Below are 25,209 nucleotides of genomic sequence, written 5' to 3'. Positions count from 1 at the left end.
GATATTCTTCTGCAGGTAGAATGATGAGAGTATCATCAGCATACTGTACTATGGGGAAGTCTCTGTCATGACAAGGAATTGGCAAATAATGAGGCCATCCTCCAAGAGCTTATTGACCAAAGGGTGCAATAAATCTGCAGCAATTGCGAAAAGAAGAGGGGACATGGGGTCTCCCTATCAGACCCCTTTCCTACACATGAACTTTCTTAGAGAAACTCCATTTAGAAGTATAGAGGAGGAGCCAGAAGTTAGCAGCTGTTGCACCCATAGGAGCCGTCTATCATTAAAACCCTTATATTTGAGAATCTGAAAAATGAACTCATGTTCCAGAGAATCAAAAGCCTTTTCAAAATCCAGTTTGAGGATGACAATAGGTTTCTTAGACTGATGACATTGGTGCAAATACTCTAGTGTCCAACCCACACAATCTTGGATGGTTCTGGACTTGATAAAGCCATAATGATTTTTGTGTATGCATTTCATAACTTGCAGTTGTAGTTTGTTGGCCACCATTTTAGACAAAAACTTAAGTCCCATCCCTGTGAGAGAGATAGGCCTAAAGTCACCAACCTGCTCAGGGGAGCTCTTTTTGGGTATCAAAGTTAGATAGGATGAGTTCATGTTTTCAAGCTTGGCAATGCCAGCATGGAAATAAGCTGCAAGATGATAAAATTCAGGGCAGATAACAGACCAGCATTTCTTGAAAAAAGGCCATTGAAACCATGAGGACCACGGGCTTTGTCAGTGGGCATTTCTTTCACTGTCTGATCCATTTCTGACTTGGTAAAATGTTCTGTTAGCATATCCAGCCCATCCATCTTATGAAGTAGGGACTGTAGGTAATGAAATTGTGAAAAAGGGCATGGAAATTGTGAAAGACTTGAAATATATCAGCTATTTTTTTCAAAAGATAGATCCATGTATACTTACTATAGTCATAAAAAAACTCACATGATAGGAATGTCTACTGGCAAAAGTTGGAGCAGGGCCCCAAACATGAGAGAAAATAAGTTGGAGTTGTTTGGTAGAAACACTTGTAGAAACGGGATATGGTAATTGATGACTTTTAGCACGCTGACATGAATCACAAATTGTTTCACAATTTCGCTCACCAACAAATAGGAGGTTATTCTTTCAAAGCAATTTCTCAACTAAAGGAAAAGATGCATGACCTAATCTATCATGCCACCGTGTTAAAGAGACTTTGGTGACACCATAGGCTTTTTATTTGACATCCTAAGATCCGAAATTAATGCGTAAAGCCCTCAAACACATCTACCGCGATAGAGAATTTTCCTCATGGCTTGATCCTTGATCAAAAAGAAGAAAGGGTGGAACTCAACGAAGACACGGTTATCAATAGCAATGCAATGAACATAAAGGAGATTTTTAGAGGCCCTAGGCACATGCAAGATTTTACTAAGGTGAATTTTTCTATGAGGGTTTTTTATTACCGAATGACCAACGTGACTAATGACCATACCTTCTCCATTTACAGCATGGATCTAGTCCTGGCCACGGTACTTGTCACGTATGGTCACCTTCTCAAGCTCACTAGTGATGTGGTTTGTAGCACCACTGTGGACATACCAGTTGGTGTTGACGCCCTAGGAGCCATCTGCTGTGACTGCCACTTTTTCGTCCTGGGAGGAGTCCTCGTCCTCCTCAAAATGGTACCAGCAGTCACGCGTCGGGTAACCCATCTTGGCACAGATGTGACAGCTGGTTGAATCGGTGCGATACTTGCTAGAATTGCGGCGACCCTTGTTGTTGTTGTAGGAGGGCCGTCCGACACCACCATCGTTGCTGCCGCGACCACGAGGGGTGTTGCCACCACCAGTGCCGTTTCCTTCGTTCGCCAGCTTCCCTTTGTTCCATGGAGGACCGCAGCACCAAGAGGAACCACCACCGCCTCGGCCGCAAAAAGCAGCATTGGCCGATGACTTGAACGCTCCGCTATAGCCAGCACCTTGGAAGAGAGCGAGGCGCTGATGAAAGTTGCTCATCTAAGCGAAGAGGTCATCGAGGCTGATGGTGTTGATGCGGGCGTAGTTGGCACAGACAAGGGGCTGGTATTCCATGTCCAGCCCGACGATGATGTAGGAGATCAGTTCATCATCGTCGATCGGTTTTCCAACGGCTACAAGCTCATCTGCGAGGGACCGCATGTGAGCAAAGTATGCCGCCATGGTCTACATCCCCTTCTATGCCGTGAAGAGCACGATCCGAATGTTGTTGACGCGTGCCTTGGACTGCGACGTGAACATGCTTACAAGAGAAGCCCAGAGCTCGTGTGGCGTGGCGATGGAGGTGACTTGCACAAGGACCTCCTTGGAAAGGTTATCCAACAAGTACCCAAGTACCTGATGCCCTTGTCTCACCCATATCGAGTGGAGAGGATTGATCAACTGCTCTTCTTTGCTATCTTTTTCCTTCATGGCGAAGATCTTGACAGGCTCCGATGTGGTACCATCGACATAGCCAAAGTACTCTGCTCCCCTCAGCTGCAACGTCACTTGTGCGTGCCATAGCACATAGTTGGTACGGGCGAGCTTGTGTGCAAGTTGCCAGGGAAGGACAGATCCGACATTGCCGGAGGAGGATGACATGGTGGGAGATTGGTTTTTCTAGATCAGACGGATAGAGGTGGCTCTAATTACCATATTGACTTCATGCTCCAGTCAACTCATCCAAAAGTCCGAACTGATGGAGGGTGGTGCGCAATATATTTCATCATATTGTTTCTTGTAGTTGTTGACTTGTAAAGTTGTCACCAAAATATATCCATGCACTGAATCTTATAGTTGTGGACTTGCAAAGATCTAAACCGAATCTTGAATTTTATTGAATGTTGTAGTTGCTCACTTGCAAAGTGCCTAACCGAACCTTGTGTTTTACTAGATGTTGTAGTTGCTGACTTGCAAAGATATTGTCCAAATCTTGTATTTTTACTGATTGTTGGTTTTGTTGTCTTACATAGTGGCTAAATGAATATAACCATATATTGAATCTTGTAGTTGCTCACTTGCAAAGTTTATAATTGAATGTTGTATTTTTACTTAATAGTCTTGTTGCTCACTTGCGAAGTGCCCAACTGAATACGACCATATATTGAATCTTGTAAGTTGCTCACTTGCAAACTATCTATCTGAATTTAGTACATTATTTAATTTTCTTGTTTCTAAGTTGCAAAGTGCCTAACTAAATTTAGTTATACTAGATGTTCTAGTTTCTCTCTCCCCCTCTCTATCCCTCTCTCTCTCTCTCTTCCTCTCCCTACCTCCCTCCCCCCTCCCTCCCTCTCCCTCTCCCTCTCCCTCTCCCTCTCCCTCTCCCTCTCCCTCTCCCCTGCCCCTCTCTTTCACTCTCTCCCCCTCTCCCTCTCTCTAACTCTCTCTCTCTCTCGCCCGATCTCTCCCCTCTACCTCTCCCCCTTTGTCTATCCCTCTCTCTTCCATTCTCTCTCTCTCCCCTATCTCTGTCCCCCTCTCTGCCACCCTCTCTATCTCCCCTTCTCTCTCTCTCTCTCTCTCTGGCAGCTAGGAGTACTTGAGCCACATCGGCATGGACATGGATTTGTGGGTACGTTTTACTGGTTTAGATTTCGGTTAAGTTTGGATTAGTGCAGTTATCATATCATACCCGATTTAAGCTACGATCAAGGTTCTTGTCCAAATAGGATTGGGAACACTATTGACGGTTCCTTTTGTGGATCAGTGGTTGACCCGGCCATAAAATAAAAACTTCAATAGTTTAGGGCCAAGAAATGTCTTTCCTTTGATGGCATAGACACCGGGAGAAGATTTTATGGATGTGCTAAACTGGTAATGTGTTGTGGATGCTTAGTTGCAAAGTAGATAACTTAATTTAGCCATGTATTGTTTCTTGTAGTTGCTGACTTCTAAAGTTGTTATCAAAATATATCCATGTGCTGAATGTTGCAGTTGAGGACTTGCAAAGATCTTAACCGAACCTTGAATTTTACTGAATGTTGTAGTTGCTCACTTGCAAAGTGCCTAACCGAACCATGTATTTTACTAGATGTTGTAGTTCACTAGTGGAAAACAGACCTTTCGTAGGGATCTTTGGTTCCAGTTGGGTCTGGGCCCGGGAGTAATGTGAGCATTAGTCCCGGCTCCAACGGCTAGGAGCAGACGGGGCCACGACCAACTTTATTCCTGATTGGTGATACCAACCGAGACTAAAGGGGTTGCGGCAGGTTGGGGCCCCTGCGAGACTCTTTAGTCATGGTTGGTATCACAAACCAGTACTAAATATAGACCTTTAGTACCGGTTGGTGATACAAACCGGGACTAAAGTCTTCCCTATATAAAGCTCTGCTTCTTCCAGCCCAAGTCGAAGCTTTCTCTCCTCTCTGTTTCCTTCCCCAAGCTAGAGTTCATCCTCCGTGTTTGGGAAGATTTGTCAAGATTGAAGGCACCCCATCTATCCAAGTGTTCTAGAAGGTTAGCAACTTCATCCTTTCATCTCTCATTGCTAGTTTAGCTCGTTGCATGCTCTATAAGTATAGTGATTTGTGGGTTTTAGTTTAGGAGTAATTATGTGAGAGTTTTATTTGATATATATGCCATTTGAGCTCAAATTAACTTCTTAGATTGCATATGTGTAGGTGTGGTTTACTTAGTGCCTTCCTGTCCCCATCTTCACTGCCGTCGATCGCCCGCACGGTCCTGTCGCCGGCATCACCTTGGTGCGCCTTTTGTTCTTATCATTTTTGTAAAAAAAAATCTAATTTGTATGATTTAGATAGTTAATTGTACAATTTTCTTACTTATATGATTTTTTTATATATATAGTGCCATGGTTTTAATATCCATCCCCATGGGCCCTCGTCCGGTTTATGATTCGGATGTGGTATATTATCTTTTATAACTATTTGTTTCATTTCGTGTTTATGACAATTATGCCCATCAAGTTGATATAGATATTTTTACCTAGGAGGTATGTGAATTAGAAATTGCAACCGACCCTCTTGTCGACAAGTTCAATTTAGTTGAAAAAGAAAACAATTATTTGAAATAAAAATTGAAAATAATTGAAGAAGAAAGATGAAATTGGAGTTGTATGTTGCCGATGTGATCGATGATCACAAGATCAAGATGGATGCGATGTGCTTGAAGATTACAAAGATGAAAAAACATGCCATTAATAAAGAGGCTTGTTATCATTATGTTGTTGGATCTATTATTACCTTAGTTGTGATTTTGATCGCATTTGTTGTTGCATTTAAATGCTTTAGATAGTTGTATGTTGTTTTATGAGAAGTATATATGTATATATGTATGAACTTTATGTATTGTTTTGCAGTAATAACATTTGGTCACCACTCTACTTTGGTTTTGATGTGATGAACTTGTATTAATCTGGTCACTTCGATGTTGTGTAATGAAGATTAGCCGACAATGGATGTATGATGACCTACGCTCTCTCGAGTTCATTAATGGTCTGCAAAATTTTATATGTGTGGCTAAGGAAAACAAGAGGAATGGTTTCATGTGTTGTCCATGTGGTGTCCGTAAGAATGATAAGGATTACTCTACCTCAAAAATCCTTCACAGCCATCTGCTTCAGTCCGGTTTCATGCCCGACTATAATTGTTGGACCAAGCACGGAGAAAAAGGGCTTATGATGGAAGACAATGAGGAAGAAGATGATGATTACAACTATCCTATGTTCCCTGAATACAGTGATACTACAACGGGGGAAGCTGAAGATCAAGAGGCACCAGATGAGCCCACTAATGATCTTGGTCGGGCCATTGCTAATGCACACAGAAAATGCAAAAGTGAAAAGGAGAGGTAGAAATTGGAGCGCATGTTAGAGGATCCCTGTCGGTGCAGGTGTGCACACAATCACCTATGGAACCTTTGGCCCCTTGTGGTTCGGCGGGGAGGTCATGTGGCACAAAGAGAAGAGACTACGAGGCAAAACGATGATGAGACTTGGGAATTTTACCCAGGTTCGGGCCGCTGTGAAGTGTAAAACCCTAATCCTGCTTTGGTGGATTGATTGGGGAAGATGAAGTTTGCACAGAGCTCTGCCCCGACAAGGGTTGCCGGGGAGAGCTATAACGTACATACACTTACAATTGGTTCTAATCCCCTGGGGACCTAATCTACCAATTGCGAATCTCCAAGTGTCTGAATCCTTTGCTAGGTTGTCTCAGGCCTCCTTTTATAGCTTCAGGGGCGTCCAAAGTGGCAAACAGTAATGATGAGATAGCTAACAATGCTATCATACCTAACTCTGGCATTTATGACAAGGCGCCATAAATGCGTCCTTAGGTGGTCATACGTCTCCAACGTATATAATTTTCTAAACTCTTTTGTCCTTGATTTGGACTCTAATTTGCATGATTTGAATGGAACTAACCCGGACTGGCGCTGTTTTCAGAAGAATTGCCTTGGTATTATTTTTGTGCAGAAATAAAAATTCTCGGATTGACCTTAAAATTTATGGAGAACATTTCTGGAATTAATAAAAAATACTAGCGGAAGAATCTACCGGAGAGGGGCCACCCCTGACCACAAGCCTTCACGGCACGACCCCCACCCTCCTAGGGCGCGGCCCCTTTATTTTGGGGTCCCTGAGTCTCCACCGACCTCGGTTCCACTTCTATATATTCCTATCCGGGGAGAAAAATAATCAAAGAGAACAGTTCATCCTATTTTATGATACGGAGACGCCGCCACCTCCTGTTCTTCCTCGGGAGGACATATCTGGAGTCTGATTTGGGCTCTAGAGAGGAGAAATTGACGCCGTTGGCATCACCAACCATCCTTCAACACCAATTTCATGATGCTCTCCATCGTAGGCTTGCTAGACGGTGATGGGTTGGATGATATCTATCATGTAATCGAGTTAGTTTTGTTAGGGTTTGATCTCTAGTATCCATTATGTTCTGAGATTGATGTTGCTACGACTTTGCTATGCTTAATGCTTGTCACTAGGGCCCAAGTGCCATGATTTCAGATCTGAACCTATTATGTTTTCATGAACATATATGTGTTCTTGATCCTATCTTGCAAGTTATAGACACCTATTACGAGTTACGATCCGCATCCCAGGGTGACAATAACTGGGATTCTTTCCGGTGATTACCGTACTTTGAGGAGTTCATGTATTCACTAACTGCTAATGGTTTGGTTTGGTTCTCTGTTAAATGGAGGCCTTAATATCCCTTAGTTTCCATTAGGACCCCACTGCCACGGGAGGGTAGGACAAAAGATGTCATGCAAGTTCTTTTCCATAAGCACGTATGACTATATATGGGATACATGCCTACATTACATTGATGAATTGGAGCTAGTTCTGTCTCACCATATGTTATGACTGTTTCATGATGAATGCCATCGACATAATTATCCTTCACCGATCCACTGCCTATGATCTTTCCACATATTGATCTTTGCTAAGTTACTTTTCCATTGCTACTGTTACAATCACTACAAAACTGCTACTGTCACGTTTCCCACCGTTACCGTTACTTCCATACTACTTCGCTACTAAATACCTTGCTACAGATATTAAGTCTTTCAGGTGTGGTTGAATTTACAACTCAGCTGCTAATACTCGAGAATATTCTTTGTCTCCCCTTGTGTCGAATCAATAAATTTGGGTTGAATATTCTACCCTCGAAAACTGTTGCGATCCCCTATACTTGTGTGTTATCAAGACCTTTTTTTGGCATCGTTGCCGAGGAGCATAACTTTATTCTCTGAGTCACTTGGAACTTATATCTATTGATCACAATGAAGAATCTGAAAGACGCTAAAACCAAGATCTACCCCTCAACTACTAGGGCAGGCCTCTCTCCTTTAACATATCGAAGGCCTCTTATTCGTCAACCGCACATTAATAGCTCAGACTTCCGAGCCTTGCTTAAGGAACTGCCATCTAGCTCTGCACTTGACTCACCGTTTGTTATGAGTAAATTTGCGACACCACCACCTGCTACTGAATCTAATATGTCGCAAGTAATTGATGATGCTATTTCTTCTATGCATGATGCTTATGATGATACTTTGCTTTATACTACTGGGCGACTTGGTGAATTTCTTGATGAACAAATTGCTAGAGTGAATGGTGAAACTGATGATATTGCTGAATCTGATGAAACCGAACACTATGATTCACGTGCTAGACCTAGCTCTCCTAGATATGAATTGCCTAATATACCTGATGGTTATGTTATGGAAGGATAAGTAGCTAGGGACTTTCTTGCTTCTACGGATAGAGATGATCTTAAGAAATTGCTATGCAAGTGGAAGGAAAAATATTTGAACGCTGGAATGCAATATGATCCCAAGTTTGCTACTTCACCTATATGTCTTACTGATAAGGATTATGAATTCTGTGTCGATCCTGAGTTAATTACTTTGGTGGAATCTGATCCTTTTCATGGTTATGAATCTGAAACTGTTGTGGCACACCTTACTAAATTTGATGATATAGCCACCCTATTTACTCATGAGAAAAAAAATCATTACTACTATATTCTTAAGCTATTTTCATTCTCATTAAAGGGTGATGCTAAGATATGATTTAATTCTCTTGCTCCTGGTTCTATGCGTAGTCCCCAGGATATGATTTACTACTTGTCTGAAAAATATTTTCCTGCCCATAAGAAACAAGCTGCCTAGCAGGAAATATTTAACTTTGTGCAAATTAAAGAAGAGAGTCTCCCACAAGCTGGGGGGGGGGCTTCTCCAGTTACTTAATGCTTTGCCTGATCACCCTCTCAAGAAAAATGAAATAATTGATATCTTTTATAATGGACTAACCGATGCTTCTAGGGAACACCTAGATAGTTGTGCTGGTTGTGTTTTGAGGGAACGAACTGTTGAACAAGCTGAACTTCTATTGAATAATATATTGAGCAATGATAATGATTGGACTATTTCTGAACCACCTCCAAAACCAACTCCGAAGAAAAGAGGTATTCTATTCCTTAGTCCTAAAGATATGCAAGAGGCAAAGAAATCTATGAAATAAAAAGGTATTAAAGGTGAAGATGTTAAGAATCTACCACCTATTGAAGAAATACATGGTCTTGATAACCCGACACACGTAGTAGAGGTAAATTCTTTTTGTAGATTTGATGAAGGTGACATTCCTTATAATAAGTTTGCTAGCCAATGCTTGGATGAATTTGATAACTCTGTTGTTATACAAGAAAATTTCAATGCTTATGTTAGTAGACAATTGAAACATAATGCTTACATGCTTGGCCGCTTGGGTGATTCTATGAGTAGAACTATCAAGTACCTTAGGATTATTTGTAAACATGCTTCCATGGTAACTACTCAAGTAGAACATGTACTTAAGGCAGAAAATGATTTGCTCAATGAGATGATTAGCAAGAACAATGATCATTCTATTATAGTTGTGGCTAGAGGTGGTAGAATGACCCAGGAACCTTTGTATCCTAAGGGCCATCCTAACAGAGTTGAGCAAGATTCTCACACAGTTAATATTGACGTACCTGGTCCTTCTAATAAAAATAAAAGTAATGATGATAGGAATTTGCATGCTGCTAGTGAACCTATTATAGAGTCACATGAAAACCCAAATGATATCTCTATCTTTGATGCTGAGACACAATCTGGTAATGAACATGAACCTAGGGATAATATTAATGATGATGTTACTATCGATGCTCAACCCAGTAATGACAATGATGTGCAGATTGAACCTGTTGTTGATCTTGATAACCCACAACCTAGGAATAAGAGATATGATAAAAGAGATTTTGTTGCTAGGAAGCATGGTAGAGAAAGAGAACCATGAGAAACCCATGCCGTTTCCTCCTGAACCATCCAAGAAGAAGGATGATGAGGATTTTGAGCGCTTTGCTGAAATGCTGAGACCTGTCTTTTTACGTATGCGGTTAACTGATATTCTAAAAATGTCTCCTTATGCTAAGTACATGAAAGAATTTTTACAAATAAAAGAAAGATACCTGAAGCTAAGATTTCCACCATGCTTGCTAATTATACTTTTAAGGGTGGAATACCAAAGAAATTACGAGATCCCGGAGTACCTACTATACCATGCTCTATTAAAGGAAATTACGTTAGAACTGCTTTATGTGACCTCGGAGCTGGTGTCAGTGTTATGCCTTTCTGTTTATATCATAGACTTGATTTGAATAAGTTCACACCTACTGAAATCTCTTTGCAAATGGCTGATAAATCAACTGCTTTACCCAATTTGTGAGGATGTGCCTGTTGTGGTTGTAAACGTTACTATCCTAACAGACTTTGCTATTCTAGATTCCCGATTACGATAGTTTGTTGATCATCCTTGGTAGACCCTTCCTGAATACTGCAGGGGCTGTTATTGAGTGCAACAAAGGCAATGTCACTCTTCATGCTAATGGTAAGGAGCATACGGTACACTTTCCGAGGAAACAACATAAAGTCCATAGTATCAACTCCATTGAACAAATTCCAACGTTTACTATTGGAGACTTTGAATTCCTCTCCCTACTGCCAAGAAGAAATATGATATACTTATTGTTGGGGACATGCATATCCCCATTGAGGTAACCTAGTGTTATTTAAAAATTCTCTCGTTCCATGTCATTAGATTTTTTTTGTCAATAAGACTTGATCAATCTTATTGATGGATTCTTTTTGACGGGCATGAGATGGATGAATTTAGAAAGCACAACCTTCTGTACCCAACCTTTATTCCAGTACCCATCCACGCCTTCTTCCTCCAGAAAAAATCCCACCATTTCTCAAACCCGTGTTTTAGCTCATCTTCCTGCTATTTTTGATCTCCTTGCTCAAAGCTCCATTTGCAAAACTATTTTAGGGGATTGTTCATTGGTATGTGACTCCTCCAATGGTCCAATTAGTTTTTGTTCTAGTGCTTTATATATTGCAAAACCTTGCTGCTGTGGTGACCTTGTTCTTGAGCTTCAATGTCAAAGTTGTAGGGTCCCAAGTAGTTTTGATGCATGATATAGCTTCTAGGCACTTGAGGGAGTAGTTGCTATAAGTTTTGATTGAGTTATGTTCATTTTTATGTGGAGTCACTAAAAACTTCAGATTTATTTTTTTAGAGAAAGAAAAATGTTATGAAAAATATACCAAGGTGGTTCCTCGAGTAAGAAGAACCCGAGACTCGCAATACGCGAGCCCGACCTTGAACACCCAAGGGAAGCTCAACTGCGGCCTTGTGAATGGCCATCGGAATCATTCATGGTCCAGGATGGATTCAAGGAAGAATTTTGCACGTACATATGAAATGCTGGCCTTGAAGATTTTGTTCCAGACCAATGCAAGCAATATTATCAACTCACCGATTCCATCGTGCGGAGGTTTGAATTTTCATCCACGCGTAATACGCATTCCGTTCTATTTAATCTTTATGATAAATCTTATACTATGGACCTAGAAGATTTTAACCATGCGTGCAAAATTGCACAATGGGGTAGCTTTAGTGATCCTCACAAAGACGAATATAATGATTTTCTTGCTAGCATCACCGTGGGAGAAACTAGAAATATTACATAGGCTACCTTGGGGAGCATTCACTTTCCTGCCATACATTATCTTGCTCTCTTCATAGGTAGATGTATTAACGGTAAGCATGACCATAGACACCTTTGTGTGCATGACCTTAGTATTCTCAAGAGTGCGGTCATGGGCGATAGACGATATAACTTAGGAGCTATTATTGCTAGGAGGCTGCGCAAAAATGCTAAGGACAAAGATTTCTTTGGTGGAATTTATGCCACCTATGTAGATGATTATCTTGAGATACCTATAAGGGAAAATAATATTGAGTTACCACTTGCTTTTCTTTATTATGAGGCTATGGTGCGCTACCATCTCCTCAAGCGAAATGAACAACACCTCCTATATCGACAATTTTTTGATAGACAACATGTTGTCCATATTACCATTCCTGCTCCTACCTTCTTTAACTTTCACGGAAAACAAAGGTAGTTTATAACCAAAGAGGATGTAGAGGAGTACGAGAGAGAGGTGAAAGCCACTTGTACAACCCCAACTATGACTTTGGATATTATCCGGGCCAGCCATGGCCTTAGACCAACTTAGGCCAAAAGCCTAAGCTTTGGGGAGTATGTATTTCTCACCGACATTACATTCATGTTCACACACTCATTCCAGTTGTTGGTGTTCATACTTTTTCCTTGTACCATTCATGGTAGTTTATTTCTTCCTTTTGTTTTCTTCTTGTGTGTTTCATTAACCTTGAGAAAATCCAAAAAAAATAGTTCCAGCTTTACCTTCTAGTTCGCTTAAGTTGTAGTGTTAATAGAAAACCCAAAAATATTTTTTATTCTTCTTTTCCTTGTTGTGGGATCTCGCGTGTAAATAGTTTTTGTTTCTTCTTTGGGTCGTAAGGAGAAGACCACGATGACATGCTGAGTGGCTCTCATATTCATTATCGTTTATCTACCAGAGAGTCCATACTACCTTGTCTTGTCATTTCAGTTATTGCTTGCAGATTCCAGCTTAGTCGAATGCATGTGCACTCTTATTATTATTTTTCACACCGTTCGGTCGTGCAAGTGAAAGGCAATAATGAGATATATGATGAAGTGACGAAGCTGGAGAAAAGCTGGTATGAACTCGACCTATTTTGTTTTTGTAAATATGATTAGCTCATCATTCTGGATTCAACTCGTTATGGATTGAACATGTTTGCAATGACAATTAGAGATTATAGTTACTTATGCCATGCTTAATTAGCTAGGAGTGAATAATGGTTTGTATTGAATGCCAACATGCATATTGAAATGGTTGTGATGTAGTATGATAGAATAGTATCCTCCTCTGAATGATTCGAGTGGCTTGACTTGGCACATGTTCACACATGTAGTTTAAACAAAACCAACATAGCCTTTATGATGTTTATGTTCATGGTGATTTATATCCTACTCATACTTGCACTCAATGTTGGTTAATCTCAAAGAATGTTTATGATTGTTGTCGCTTTCTAGTTGGTCGCTTCCGAGTCTCTTGCTAGCCTCCACTTGTACTAAGCGGGAATACTACTTGTGCATGCATTTCCATAAACCCAAAGTTATTCCACATGAGTCCACAATACCTACCTATATGCGGTATTTACCTGTTGTCCCAAGTAAATTTGCATGTGCCATACTCTAAACCTTCAAATAAGTATTCTGTTTTGTATGCCTGAATTGCTCATGTAGTGACTAGGGGCTATCAGTATCTTCCATGCTAGGTGGGTTATTCTCAAGATAAGTGTTGATTCACTATCATTCACGAGAAAGTGGCTGGTAATCGGGATGCCCAGTTCCATGCTCAAATGTCATCAAAATATAATGAAACAAAACTCCCCCAGGATTGTTGTTTGTATGGACAGTACCCGTGGATTTGTCCCGCCGTGGAGTGTGATTGCTTGGTGGAGGGGAGTAAAAACTGTACTATTCTGTTTGGGAACCGCCTATAATGTATCTAGCATGGAAGATATTGAGAAATTTTAGTTGGTATGTTGACAATGAAAGCATACCGCCCAAAATTTTGTTTCATCCCTGTTTTAAAAGCTCGATCTCTGGCACCTCTGTAAATCAATGCTTCCCTCTCCAAAGGGTCTATGTTTTTTACTTTACTGTTGAGTCATCCTCTTCTTACAAAAGGGCACCAATTAGAGAGCACATATGTCATTTGTATGCGTTGTTATCAATTGATATTGAGTATGAGTATGACTGTATCTCTTTTACCATGAATTACAATGTCTAGTCAGTCCTTGTTCTTTGGAGGTGCTCTGCATTTATGTTTTGCGGTCTTAGAAAGGGCTAGCAAGATACCAGTTTATCATATTGTTTTATGATTGTTTTGATAAAATTGTTGTCATCCGAAACTTATTATTATTGCTCGCTAGTTGATTGTGCCATTGATATAAGTAAATATTAGTCCTAAATATTATTGTGAATGTGGTTAGTCTATGATCTTAGCTGAAGATCTGAACATAAGTTAGACATATTTACAACAAGATCAAACAGAGTTTGTAAAAGTTTTTCTTTATCACTTTTAGTTTATCAATTGAATTTCTTGAGGAGAAGCAAAGGTTTAAGCTTGGGGGAGTTGATACGTCTCCAACATATCTACTTTTACAAACTCTTTTGCCCTTGTTTTGGACTCTAATTTGCACGATTTGAATGGAACTAACCCGGACTGACGCTGTTTTCAACAGAATTGACTTGGTGTTATTTATGTGCAGAATAAAAGTTCTTGGATTGACCTAAAAATTTACGGAGAATATTTGTGGAATTAATAAAAAATACTAGCGAAAGAATCTACCAGAGAGGCGCCCCGTGGCTTGTGGGGTCCCTGAGGCTCCACCGACCTCAGTTCCAGTTCTATATATTCCTACCGGAGGAGAAAAATTAGAGACAAGGGTTCATCGCGTTTTACGATATGAAGCCGCCGCCACCTCCTGTTTTTCCTCAGGAGGGCTGATCTGTAATCTGATTTGGGATCCGGAGAGGGGAAATCGACGTCGTCATCATCACCAACCATCCTTCATCACCAATTTCATAATGCTCTCCATCGTTCGTGAGTAATTCCATCGTAGGATTGCTGGACGGTGATGGGTTTGATGATATCTATCATGTAATCGAGTTAGTTTTGTTAGAGTTTGATCCCTAGTATCCATTATGTTCTGAGATTGATGTTACTATGGCTTTGCTATGCTTAATGCTTTTCACTAGGGCCCGAGTGCCATGATTTTAAATCTGAACCTATTATGTTTTCATGAATATATATATATATATATATATATATATATATATATATGTTCTTGATCCTAACTTGCAAGTTATAGACATCTGTTACGAGTTATATCCGTCTCCCCCCATGGTGACAATAACTCGGATTCTTTTCGGTAATTACCGTAATTTGAGGAGTTCTTGTATTCACTAAGTGCTAATTCTTTGGTCTGGTTCTCTATTAAAAGGAGGCCTTAATATCCATTAGTTTCCATTAGGACCCGCTGCCATGGGAGGGTAGGATAAAAGATGTCATGCAAGTTCTTTTCCATAAGCACGTATGACTATATATGGAATACATGCCTACATTACATTGATGAATTGGAGCTAGTTTTGTATCACCCTATGTTATGACTATTGCATGATGAATGACATCCAGCATAATTATCCATCACTGATCCATTGCCTACGAGCTTTCCACGTATTGATCGTTGCTAAGCTACTTTTCCGTTGCTTCTGTTATAATCACTACAAAACTGCTACTCACACGTTTGCCACCGTTACCGTTACTTCCATAATCTTTGCTCAAGAATATTCTTTGGCTCCCCTTGTGTTGAAATAATAAATTTGGGTTGAATACTCTGCCCTCAAAAACTGTTGCGATCCCCTATACTTGTGGGTTATCAGGTGGTGAGCGGGGGTGCATTCGCGGCATGCTTCTGCCACCTATGAGCTGGCCGTGGCTTGGGGTCTTGACACGCCTCTAGACGGGTGTCAACAGGTTGTAATTTGTCTTCCGACACTCTGCCACATATTCAAGGAGAGCCTTCTAGCCATCTGGGAGGTTGGTACCTCATCGACAAGTGACTCATGTAGCGATGAGGTGGAGCTGTGGCAGGTTGGCCTGCACTTGCCATGGAGGCGCCTTGCTGGGTCTTGCTGAGGATGCTTGTGCCTTAGCCCCCCGATAGGCACCAGGGGTTCTTGGCACGTCTTGGGATGTTGGTGTAGGTCTTGCCGACATCTGGTACCGGCTCTTCGCTTGGGTTGGTGGTTCCTCTTGAGGGGTTATGCTCTCAACGCCTGTGCAAAAGTTAGGGGCACTAGGTACCCCATTACTAGTGAAGCGACATGAGCCCTAGGGCTTGGCCTATACGCGCTCGCCTAGCGTTGTTGGTTCAGGCCCAAAGTTCATGCACGGGCGTGAAATTCGCAAAGAGGTCACCGCCAACCCACTATTCCGCACTGTCCCACCACTTCAGTCCATTTCCGCCACGTGCGCCGCATGCATTGCGTGAATCTCGCGGTGGGTGCGTGTGGCTTAAAGGCCTGGTTGTGGAAGAAGCCGCATCATCATGTATTGAATTGATGGGGCAGTTACCTGTTCACCCATCATGGTGGGCAATGACATATGTGGAGATGGGCGGCGACCTTTGGAGTGTAGAAGAGCCACCCCCCGCGCCCTACCTATAAAAGTGGGAGGGGTGCAGTAGACGATGCTCATCCATCCTTCTCCTCTTCTCCAACCTAGGGTTGCCCGGTTTGCTCTTCTCTTCTCGTCCTTTGAAGTGGTTTCAATCCTTGGCCATGGTGGGGAAGTGTGGGCATCCCCATCCTCCGTGGGTGCAGCAAGAGCTTCCCGTTTGGATCATGCAGCCGCTTCAGTCGTGGTGACAGACGTTGAAAACCGCAGGGAGTGTGGCTCCGCGTGTGCGGTGGCCCGATAGTGGAGGCAGCGGTGGTTCTATGGCTATCACGGCAGGGCTCTTTGCCCATGGCACTATGTTCGACGTGCATGGGTGGGAGATTTTCTCCTACGTGTTCTTCTCGAAGGTAGGGAGGATTCCCCGCCTTTGGCCACTAGGGACCACCATGCTCTTTGCAAAGGATTCGGAGAGCATGACATCTCCTTCGCCCGTGGCAAGGGGTCTAGCGGTGGTGGTGACATCTGCACGGGCAATGGAGGTGATGGAGGTCATGATGGCCGCAACCTCTGGTGCTCCGGGGACAGGGGAGATGACTCCAAGCCGTCGTGATTGCTGGTAGCACCATCATCAACAGCTGGCCTCGACAGCGCCATCATCTGCACCTGCCCACTTCTCCCCTGCCGGCTTCGTATGCCCCTCCCGCGCATAGGGGTCTTCTAGTCCTGCGGGGAGGCGTCCCTCCGATCTTGGCGGGGAGGCGCCGAATCCCAGTCGGGCGCACCTTTTACCCACCTTCTCTCCATCACCCAATCTCTAAAGAAAGAGGCATAAGGAAGGCATTACAGGGCACTCATCTTTTTATAAATAAAAAGGTTGCAAGCCCTTGCTGAAAATTTTACTAGTGGAAATGTAATCTATTTTATCCATTTTGTACCGAAGAATGAAATAAATGATCGCCGTTCATCTTTCTCGAGTACTATCCCTTCGTCATTCTATCTACATTGTGTTGTATGTTTTTGTTGCACATGGCTCATTGTTGGGTTGGCGCAAAACGCCAATGTCAAAGGGGGAGCAAGCCCCCTGGCGACAGACGATCATCGTCCGTCGGCAAGGCCCCTTGTCGGTATCGGTGCGGTCCCCCCCCCCCCCCCCCCGAGGCTAATAAGCGACAAGAGATGAAGGACAGCTCGTCCCGACAAGGGTCCTTATCATGTAGAGAGTTCCATTGTACACAATAAAAAAAGGATCGACAATGATTTCCTCAAATAAAAGAACGGAACCACACTTAAGATAAGGTAGTTTAAACTTATCTCCTTGGGGGAATCCCCATTGAAGGTGCGATGGTTCCTCGTCCTTGCCTTTGCGTTGTCTCCCGTTCACCTAGAGGCAAAACATATAAAGCAAAAGAGAGGCTCCGACCTCTTGAAAAGAGGGGAGACCCGATAACAAGGATCAAAAGTCCATCAAGCACTCTTAATAACTTGGTAAACTAGGGCAGTAGTGACATGATAACACAAGTAACTGCGTAATGCATGATGCATATGCAAATGATGATATGATGCAATGCCTAGCTTTATTTATGCACATGGTCTATGCCTGGCTTTGTACAAAGGGTTACTTGCAACTTTGACAAAGCTTGTACAAAAGGTGGTTGACAGGGACTGGTCCCGGCAACCGCGTCTTACGAGTAGAACTGACGAAGATGCTCAATATTCCATGAGTTAAGCACTTTGATGCCATCTTCGGTCTTGAGACGGACTGCGCCTGGTCTGGTGACTTGTACTACCCGGTAAGAGCCTTCCCACTTCAGCGTCAACTTGTTGGAACCCTTGGCAGACTTAACGCGCCTAAGGACAAGGTCATCTTCCTCAAAGCTTCGGGCCTGGACCCTGTGGCTATGGTAGTGGCACAGGGCCAGCTGGTAGCGTGCAACACGTGTAGCAGCCCGGAGACGACCTTCCTCGAGGAGCATGGCATCGTGATGCCGTAGCTGCTGTTGCTCCACCTCATGATAGGCAAGCGCTCGAGGTGACTCGTATATGAGTTCCATGGGGATAACTGCTTCTTCCCCATATACTAGGGACAAAAGGTGTTTGTCCGATACCTCGATTTGGTGTCGTTCTGAGGGACCAAAAAACCACCGGCAACTCATCAATCCAGCGCTTGCCGCATCTTCGCAGTCTATCAAAAGTCCTTGTCTTGAGTCCCGGCAATACTTTAGCATTCATCCTCTCGACTTGCCCGTTGCTCCTTGGGTGTGCAATAGAGGCGAAGCAGACCTTGCTTCCAAGGCTTTGGACATACTCCATGAATATGCGGCTTGTGAACTGGGTGCTGTTGTCAGTCATTACCCTGTTGGGTACTCCAAAGCGGCACACTAGTCCCTTCATGAAATTGATAGCTGACTGTGCGGTCACCGTTCTCACCGGCTCCACCTCAGGCCATTTTGTGAACTTGTCGATTGCTACGTACAAGAACTCGAACCCCCCGGCAGAGCGGGGGAAGGGGCCCAAGATATCGAGCCCCGAGACCGAGAATGGCCAGGATAAAGGGATCATTTGGAGGGCTTGCGCTGTCTGATGGATTTTCTTGGAATGGAACTGACAGGCTTCACACTTGGTGACTAGCTCAGTTGCATCTTGAAGGCCTATGGACAATAAAAACCCTACCGAAAATCCTTCCTAACATGGGCCCTTGATCGTATGTGCGACCCACACATGCCTCCATGAATCTCTGCCAACAGCTTTAGTCCTTCTTCCCGGTAGATGCACCTTAATTTCACATCATTGTATCTCCTTATGTACGGAGTGTCATCGACAAAATGGTACATAATAGACCAACAGGCTATTCTTTCGGCCACTTGTAGTTCTTCAGGAAGTTCTCCAGTTTGAAGGAATTGGACGATGTGTTGCACCCAAGCCGGAGCCTGTGGCTCGACAGCAAGGACTAAAGGCATCTTCTCGTTCGTGGGAACACTTACCTCTACCGCGAGAACCTTGGGTTCTATAGGATGGAGCGGCTCACCAGGTGAAAGGGAACCGTCTCCGACAACTTCTCTACCGGGGCTTCAGGAAGCTCTGTTGGGAAATGTTTGTCGGAGTTCAGTTTTCTTATTTTTGTGGTCATTGTTGAAGGGGATACGTACGGTTAAGTGTGGTGGAGGACAAAAACCCCTGGTTCCACAGGAAGCTTCTGTGCAGCACACTTTGATAGGTGATTGGCAATGCTATTTTCTGCACGTGGCACATGTTCTACCTGCAGGCCATCAAAGCATTCTTCCAACTTCCTCACTTCCTCTATGCAGGCCTCCATCAACGGACTCTGATAATATTTATTTACCTGCTTCACCACAAGTTGAGAGTCTCCTCTAGTGATCAGCTTCTTGATCTCCAACTCCACCGTGATTCTGAGTCCCACAAGGAGCCCTTCATATTCGGCGGTGTTTTTGATAGCTTCTTCTTGGCGAAAATGCATTTGGACCACGTATCTGAGGTGCTTTCCGGTGGGGGTGATGAGGAGCATACCTGCCCTGGCACCCTGGAGTGAGAAGGCACCATCAAGATACATGACCCATTCCTTTGGTGCTTCCCTGTCGGGGAGAATGGTTTCTTGGACTTCTTCGTCTGGTGTGGGCGTCCATTCGGTAATGAACTCTGCTAGTGCTCTGCTCTGGATGGTGGAAGTGCTTTCGTACTTCAACCCAAAACTTGACAGCTCCACTGTCCACTCGACTATCCTGCTTGTGGCTTCAGGGTTCCTCAGGATGCGCTGTAACGGGAAACGGGTGACAACCGTGATCTCATGGGCTTGGAAGTAGTGGTGCAGCTTCCTCAAGGCCATAATGAGGCCGAATATTAGCTTTTGTACTCCAGAGTACCTTGATCTACCCCCCCGTGTAACAGGGAGCTGACAAAGTACACTGGTCACTGCACCACCTTCTTCTTTGCCAACTCCTTGGAGTTCTCCTTGCTAGCCTGCGGGGTTTCTTCTGAGTCTGCGTTGGGCGTTGCCGCGGGTACTTTGGCTTCATCCCCGACAACATCTATCGCGGCGGCTACATTCTCATTTGTCTCCCGCTGCGCCACCAAGGCCACGCTAACCACTTTATTTGTTGCCACCAGGTATTGCAGCAACGACTCTTGCGGCTTGGGAGCGCCCAAGGTGGGAGTAGAAGAGAGATATGTTTTCATATCTTGCAGTGCCGCATCTGCTTCCAGGGTCCACTTCATCAGGCCAACCTTCTTTAGAATTTTGAAGAACGGCAAGGCTCGTTCGGCGGATTTGGATATGAATCTGCTCAACGCAGAAACACATCCGGTCAGACGTCTCATGTCCTTGACTGTCTTGGTGCTTGTATCTGCTCGATAGCTTTGGTCTTGTCGTTACTGGCTTCAATTGCTCGCTGAGACACAAAGAACCCAATTAGCTTGCCGGACGGTACGCCAAACACACACTTCTCATGGTTGAGCTTCAGGTTGATCTTGCGTAGGTTTGGAATGGTCTCTTCTAGGTCTTGCACGAGGTTAGCTTCCTCTCTGCTCTTGACCACTATGTCATCCTTGTAAGTTTCCACATTTCTGTGCAGTTGGGGTCCGAATCCAATTTGCACGGCCCTGGTAAAGGTAGAGAGATCGCTCTTTAACCCGAAGGGCGTTCGTATGAAGCAGTACGTGTCGCATAGAGTTATGAACGCGGTCTTTTCCTCATCCTCTTCGGACATGAACATCTGGTGGTACCTGCAATATGTGTTGAGGAAGGAAAGCCGATCGCACTCGGAAGTGGTATCAACTATCTGATCAATGCGCGGCAAGGGGAATGGGTCCTTCGGGCATGCTTTGTTTAAGTCTGTGAAATCAATGCAAAGCCTCCATTTCCCATTAGCCTTGCGTAGCACTACCGAGTTAGCTAACCACGTTGGATACAGTGCTCCTCGGACCAAACCAGCTACTTCTAGTTTCTTGATCTCTTCGGCAATAAACTATTGCCTCTCCAAGGCCTATTTTCTAACCTTCTGCTTGATGGGTCTGGCATAACGGCAGACAACAAGGTGGTGCTTAATTACCTCTGTGGGAACACCGGGTATGTTAGAAGGTTGCGACGCAAACACATCGACATTCGCCCGCAGAAGGGCAACGAGCGTGCTTTCCTATTTGTCACTAAGGGTGGCACTAATCGTAAATGTACCATCACAGCCATCCTCCCTTGCCGGGACCTTCTTTGTTGCAGGGTAGGAGATTTTGGAGTTCCTACTAGTGGAACTCTCCGGAAGGTCATCGACGAGCGCATTGCACTCCGCGGAGGCGCACTTCCCGGAGTCCTTGTCGGTATTCCTGCTAGACTTCTTCTCCTTCTTATGGCTTCTGGAAGGAGCGGGTCCTCCCGTGGCTACAACCGCCACCACATCTCTATACATATGGTCTATGCAAATGACAACATCCTTCTTGTCGGATGGGATGGAGATTAATCCCATGGGGCCTGGCATCTTCAGAACATTGTAAGCATAATGGGATGCTGCCATGAATTTCACCAAGGCTGGGTGACCAAGAATTCCATCGTATAGCAGGGAGAGGTCGACCACATCAAACACGACTTTTTCGGTCCGGTAGTTGAGCTCTCCGCAGAATGTAACCGGCAAGGTTATCTTTCCCTTTGGCTGGCCTGTGCAGGGGTTAATCCCTTGGAATGAACCCGTAGGATTGAGCTCCCTGTCAGGGATCTGCAGCCTCTTGACCACCTGGGGAGAAATCAGGTTCATCCCTACCCCGCCGTCAACTAACATCTTACTAACCTTGAGGTTTTGGACTGTCGGAGAAACCAACAGTGGAAGACACCCGACCATGGTAACGCGGTCAGGGTGATCCTCTGTGTCAAAGATGATAGGTGTGCGGGACCATTCGAGTGGTCTTCGAGACCCTGCCGCTGGCTCCATGGCGTTAACTTTGTGCACCCACTTCTTGAGCTAGCGGCGAGAGGAGTGCAAGGAGGCACCCCCGTCAATACACATGGCATTGGTTGCCTTCTGGAATTCCCTGTCGCTGGAATCCTCTCCATCGTCTTCGTCAGCACTTGCTTCATCATCTTCTTTCCAGTCACGGCCTTTGACAGTCTTTTCTTTCTGCTACGGGGCCTTGCCGCGGCGGCCTCCTCTACCACCGCCGCCCTTCTTGGCAGCACCGTCTTGGCCCTTCTCCTTGTCGTGCTTCTCGTACTCCACTTTTTGTTTTTCAACAAGCTATTCAACTTGGCGGCATTCTTGGAGATCGTGGCCCTTGGTGTGATGGATCTTGCAGTATGGCATGTCAGACTTTCCGTGCCGCTGTGGCCTCCTGGCAATCAGCGAAAGAAACAACTCCCTTGCTGGGGGTTTTGTCTTTTGCCTTCTTGCCGGCGCTGAGACCACCAGAGCCTTCGACGGACAACATTGTCTTGCCCTTGCGCTTCTTGCTGCGCTCGCGGTTGCTCCCCTTCGACCTAGGGGCGTCGTCGTCGTTATCGGAGTCGACATAGATACTTGCCTCCTCTCTCGGAGTCACCTTCCTTCTTCTGCTCGTGCACACTTGTCCGCCAATGTGTACAGATCATTGACGGACTTGGGTAGTTTGATGTTCATCTTGGCCCGCGCCCTCCTGTTGCGCACATTCAAGTGGAACGTGGCAATCACGACTGCGGGGTGTATCTCCAGAATGTTGCAGTGAACTCTACTGAACCTCTGGATGTATTTCCGCAGGGTTTTCCCCTCCTTCTGCGGGAGGACCTTCAAGTCGCTGGGCTATCCTAGGTCCTAGTGGCCACCCACGAAGGTGCCAACAAACTCGCTGCATAGGTCAACCCCTGACGCAATGGAATTCTCCGGCAGTTGCATCAACCACGATCTCACATTTGGCTTGAGTGCCAAAGGGAAATAGTTGGTGAGCACCTTGTCGGTGTTTACTCACAACATAAGCCATGGGTAGGCTAAAGATGGTGGGAACCAAAGTGGCACCGGAGGGCGCTGGGAACGAGGATGGTACAAGCATGGAACACACGATGTACCCAAGTTCAGGGCTGTCCGTAGAGATAACACCCCTAATCCTGCCGGAGTGTATGATGTATGAATGGGACTACAAAATGCTCCTGGAGCTGTATTGCGGAGGAGGAAGACGGAGCTGCCGGCTCGCGTCTGCCTCTCCTATGTGGTTGGTGTGTGTGCTGAGTTGACCGACCCTCTGCATGGAGGGGGGCTGGGGGGTTTTATAGACAAACCCACTGACCTACAATACGGATAAAAGGTACAAGAGTGGGGCCCGGCTAACAGCCTCGTCGGCTGGCCAGGGGGCCCATGGGGTATTGTCTTGTCGCGTGAGGGGCCCGCCAGTTGCGAGGTCATGTCCCGCTGTGGGACCCGTTGGCTAGCCAATAAGGCTCTCGCGTAAGGTTGATGCAGGGCACGTGTGGTACGTCCGACATCGTCCAACGAGGATCGTCATGGGCAGGCAGTATGGCCGGCTCCACTATTCCCATGCCTAGTGCAGTAATGTAGTGGGAGTTTGACGGGCCGACATTGTGCACGGTGATGGATCAGATCCGGAGGAGGTCAGCAGCATGGCCACCAATGCTTGTACCTGTCGTGCACCCCGATCCAGTACCTTTGTTGTCCTGGGCACGGCCGCCTCGCCCCTAGCTGGCTGGCTTGGCCTAGGCTGCCAGGGGGGTAGTCGTGTGGCCTCTAGCCGGCATCTGCTTCCTGGCCGGCCAAAGGGTTGGCCGCCTTTCCCCCAGCCGGCAGGTGCTTCCTAGCCGGCCAGGGGGACTTGGTCTTTACAGAATGGCTCTTGTTGTTCCTTCTTGGCCGAAGTCAAAGGAGTAGGCTCAATGACCCTACCCCGGGGTTATCCCCCGACAGTAGTCCCCGAAGGTGGGGAGGCCCGCCACCTTGGAGCGGGCGGTGTTGGGGATATTATCTATTGATAACCCTCCCTAGTTGATCCGGGTCACCAAATCTGGCGATTCATCTAAGCATGGTTCGGGCCTTGGCCTGGCAAGACCAAAGGTTGTATGGCGGTTTACAATTTCCGAAAGGTTTCCAAGCTTGGGAAAGATGGTGACTTAGAGATCGTAAGAATCACGGTTGATAGAAAGGAAAGTACCCTTGTAAACCCTAGGGACTCGACCTGTATATAAAGGCGGGCCCCAGGGAAGAAGAGGGCAGGTTAGAAATCATCGAGTCCTAGGTCTGGCGAGTTACGCCCTCCTTGTAATCGAAACTCCATCAATACAACTCAAAGCAGGACGTAGGCCTTTACCTCCTCACGAGGGGCCGAACCTGGGTAAATCGCCGTCTCACTCCCGTTCAACCCCTTTGAGTCGCCACCAAAGTGCGATGGCTCCAATACTAAGTCCTTTCACGAGGACATCTGCCGTGACAAAACCACGACAGTTGGCGCCCACCGTGGGGCCTGCGCACGGTGGAGTTGAGTTCTCAAAGGGAGCCCTACCAGCGTTTGGGAGCTACGCGACGGGGCTCATGACCTGGAGCCGCCGTGGGAAGTACTACATCAACAACCTGCTATGGGGGCCCGAGGCGGATTCGATCGAATCTGGTTACAGGGTCCCCTTCGGCAAGATCAACGTCTTCATCGGCATGATCGGATCATCCGTGCGTGAGCCGAGCATCTCCACCGACATCGTCGATCCGGCCAGGTACGTCCGTCCAGTAATGACGCCAAATCTAACTCGCCCGGTCTTTGTTGGGTTCACGCAAGGATCGGAGGAACCAGAACACTCAGCGACCCAGGAAACCACACCGATCAACACCGATGACGAATCGTCCATGGGCGATTCAGATTCAATCCGGTCTCTACATGGGGATTGTCTTGGGGGCTTGTCGCTGGCCATGGACCCCGAAGTCCTTGACCGAACCCACCGCCAGATCGCCATTTATATGGCTGGGGCGACTCAACCCTCGCAAAACCCGACAGGCGGGGATGGAACTGGCGAGACATCTAGAAGCCCGGCCGCTGTCTTGGTGGAATTAGCAGCGGAAATTACAATTCTTATGGCGACCCCCAT

General features: G+C 45.3%; 1 non-coding gene across 1 annotated transcript; it reads right to left on the bottom strand.

Moving 5' to 3' along the window:
- Positions 1-1,990: 1,990 nt before the first annotated feature.
- Positions 1,991-2,129, bottom strand: LOC123445820. The gene has a single exon (XR_006631189.1). It is a non-coding gene; the product is annotated as a small nucleolar RNA Z247 (small nucleolar RNA).
- Positions 2,130-25,209: the final 23,080 nt, after the last annotated feature.

The sequence above is a fragment of the Hordeum vulgare genome, chromosome 3H (assembly GCF_904849725.1).
Source record: "Hordeum vulgare subsp. vulgare chromosome 3H, MorexV3_pseudomolecules_assembly, whole genome shotgun sequence".
Taxonomy (NCBI): domain Eukaryota; kingdom Viridiplantae; phylum Streptophyta; class Magnoliopsida; order Poales; family Poaceae; genus Hordeum; species Hordeum vulgare.
This window is presented reverse-complemented; position numbering and strand designations above follow the sequence as displayed.